This window comes from Octopus bimaculoides, chromosome 21 (assembly GCF_046866305.1).
Source record: "Octopus bimaculoides isolate indiv1 chromosome 21, ASM4686630v1, whole genome shotgun sequence".
NCBI lineage: Eukaryota > Metazoa > Mollusca > Cephalopoda > Octopoda > Octopodidae > Octopus > Octopus bimaculoides.
The window spans coordinates 30180882-30184872 of NC_142948.1; positions in this window are offsets into that span (position 1 = coordinate 30180882).

Sequence of the window (3991 nt, forward strand, 5' to 3'; positions counted from 1 at the left end):
TTATATACCGCTACCTATGGCCGAACGACTAAGTTACAGAGGACGGAAACACACCAACACCGATTCTCAAGCGATGTTGGAGACAAACACAAAGTCACACACACACACACACACACACACACACACACACACAGTATGTACATATATATATATATGTATATATTGTGTCATCCCATGCATAATGAGGCAGGTGGGGAGCTTGGAAGTATCTTTAGCACGACGGGGTGGGGATGCTTAATGCCATTTTATCCGCTTTCTCGTTCTGAGTTCAAATTCTGGAGAGGTCAACTTTATCTTTTATCCTCTCGGGTCAATAAAATAAGGAACAGTTGAGCAAAGGGGTCCACTGTATTTGTGTTTATGCTAGTTTTATAAAGCATGCTCAGTCCTGATCGAGTAAAGTTATCACTTACAATTCAGTATTCTAAAGATATTCATTGAACCAGGACCGGATTATCAAATTAATTTTATTCTAAGATGCTGGATGTATATGGCAGCTATTTCGTGTAGATCGTATAATCCTATACAGACGACACTCGATTTAGACACTTGAGTAACTAATTGGTAAAACGTTGGATAAAGCATTTAGCGCTATAGAGTTGTTGGCACTCCGTCGCTTACGACGTCGAGGGTTCCAGTTGATCCCATCAACTGAACAGCCTGCTCATGAAATTAACGTGGAAGTGGCTGAGCACTCCACAGACACGTGTACCCTTAACGTAGTTCTCGGGGATATTCAGCGTGACACAGTGTGACAAGGCTGACCCTTTGAATTACAGGCACAACAGAAACAGGAAGTAAGAGTGAGAGAAAGTTGTGGTGAAAGAGTACAGCAGGGTTCGCTACCATCCCCTGCTGGAGCCTCGTGGAACTTTAAGTGTTTTCGCTCAATAAACACTCACAACGCTCGGTCTGGGAATCGAAACCGCGATCCTATGACCGCGAGTCCACTGCCCTAACCACTGGGCCATTGCGCCTCCACAGCGCTATAGAGTAACGCCGCTTTAAATCTCTGATTTTAACTCCCGCCCACGTTTACTTTGCAATTTATTCATCTGAAGTCAATAAAATAATGTATGAATCAAACAGAGGATCGATATAACCGATTGTCCTCTTTGCAAACTGTGACACTTTGTGTTTCAATGAAAAAATCGCTATTGTAATTTCATTCGATGAACATAAAGCTACGATATGCAAGTTCGTTCGGTATTTAACCACATCGCTTTACATGTTGAACTCAAATTCAGTAAATGATTATCTTGCTTTTTCAAATTTCTTGGATCTATAAAAAATCAAGTACCAATCAAATAATGGAATTGATATAGGTATCAATTCTCTATTTCCGATATGTGTGAGTGATGTCTCTATGTGTGAACGGCATTAAATTGTCAAAATTGGAAGAATCTTATCCGTTTTGGGTCAATGATTTATGTTATGTAAAAAAACTTTAAAGACAATGCGTTCGATATTACAAATAGCATCATGGAATATATTTTCCTCCATCCTCAAGTAGCTAACCACCACACGGTCCAATCCTTGTTGAGGGGTGGTAGTGCTCGTCTGTCTCAATTATCCAGAGAAGTATGCCAGAGATGAACATATTCCGAGCAGGGCCTGGTTCCGATGCTGGAGATCAGAAAATATAGTCAAATGTAATATAGATTAATTCTTCCCCAAAGTAAAACTGGCTTTAATATTGCTTAAGAAATTACACTTTTAAATCTACAGTTACAATACTCTCACAGGACCCACCTCGACATCAACTAAGTTATATGATACACCGTGTCTATGAACTGGAATATTTTGCATCAGTAGTCAAACTTTTTTTTTTTTTTTTTGGCAGGAACATTAATTAAAAACACTCAATCATTCATTATATCTTTATGTGTATGTACGTGTGAGTCTATGTGTAGGTATGTGTGTTTGCGTGCGAGTATGTGGGTATGTGTTGATGTATATATGTGTGTGTGTGCGTGCGTGCGTACAAGTGTTTGCATGCATTTGCAGGTGTATGTTTTACATTTTCAGTGTTTATATTGACTCTTGTGATGAACTTGAAGTTCAATGATTTATCATGTGACAAAAAGAGATCGCTAAAAGCAGTAAACACATAAAAACGTAATGTTTGATATGATATAATGGACTAACAATATTTTAGGCGTTGCCTATATATCTAACATCTGAAGATGATATATATTTTAATATGTGTGTGTGCATACATATATGTACATATGTGTGTGCATACATATATATACATACATACATACGTACACACACATACACACACATACACACACACACACACATATATATATTTATATAGTTGAAATTTACAGAAAAGCAAAATACGAAGACAGATATATGAACAGCAAGCAGGTGTGTTAGTTTGACACTCGGGAAAAGGAAAGAGTATTTTAAGTTTCAAGCCTACGCTCTTCAACAAAAAAGAATAAGAGAAAATAAACAGAGAGAGAATGAAGAAAAAAAACGTGTAGATTTAGCGGTCAAGCATGGCGAATGAGTAGAAGAGAAAATGTAAGCCTAGTACTTATCCTATATGAATATATTATATAAAATATCGTAAAATATCAAACATTGCTATCGAGTTAGAAAAACAGCGAGATCTAATGGATACAAATTTATAATTTTTTTTTTAATTAATAAATTAATTGGTATCCATTAGATCTCTCTGTTTTCTAACTCAATAATAATAATACACACACACAAACACACGCACACACAAACACACACACACACACACACACACACACACACACACACACACACACACACACACACACACACACACACACACACACACACACACACACACACACACACACACACACACACACACACACATATATATGTATATAAATAGCGGTTTTTGTATCCTAGCGGATTTTTGCAAAAGAAACCGCTAGGATAAGTACTAGGCTTACAAAGAATAAGAGCTGGGGTTGATTTGCTCGATTGAAGACGCTGCTCTAGTATAGCCGCAGTCAAATGACTCAAACAAGTATAAGAACAAATATATATATATATATATATGAGTAATAAACATGTATAAGTGTCAATTTATGACGGCCGTTTCGAGGGACTATATATATACATACATACATACATATACATATATGTGTGTGCGTGTGTGTATGTATATATATTGTTGTCCTATGTACACACTATGTATGTGAAATGGAGTAGTAACGACCAATACAAGTCTGTGCAGACACGGTGGACTTAGTTTACACCACATTATAAAAGGACAAGTAATGAAAAACTTGAAGAAAGCGCTAATTTGCATGTTCAGACTCTTTAGTCTAAAACTATTGATAAAGCAGTAAATTTGCGAGACCATCTATCGATAAAACAGTAAATTTCGAAGACATTACACAAGCCAAGAGCATAGCTAAACAGTGTCCATAACATATGCTAAATGAAGAAATAAAATGTGGTAAAATTGAACCACACCACGAACCAATAATTACTAAACATATCACAGACGGCAAAAGCAGAAGACTTTTAAATCGATCAGTAAACAAGGATAACTTAAATAAAACCGTTTTCTATGTATATAAAACAACCTGCAAAAGCCAGGAGCTAGTTCATGAATGTTTTATATATATACCATTCATTATCCTGACATATTCTTACAGGTGGTTTAAAATGGGCACAATGGATCGATGAAAAGGCATGCTTTTTGTCAGAACACCTTCGATATGTTCTCTGGCCTATTTGCAGCTATCATTCTGTCAGTTTGAACAGTAAAGTTCCAAAGGAGTGAGATATGATCATTTTCAAGCACCGGAGGTGTTGTATTTTCACCAGTTATTATCATGGGGCAGATCCAAGTCTTTGCAGTGAATATACCCTGCTGCTCTATCATGTCTGTTGAAATAATCTGTGGGTGCAAAAATGCTGTACAAGCAGACAACACGATCGATGGTTTAATTTTCTTGATACATACACGACATATTGGACTACTGCCGTC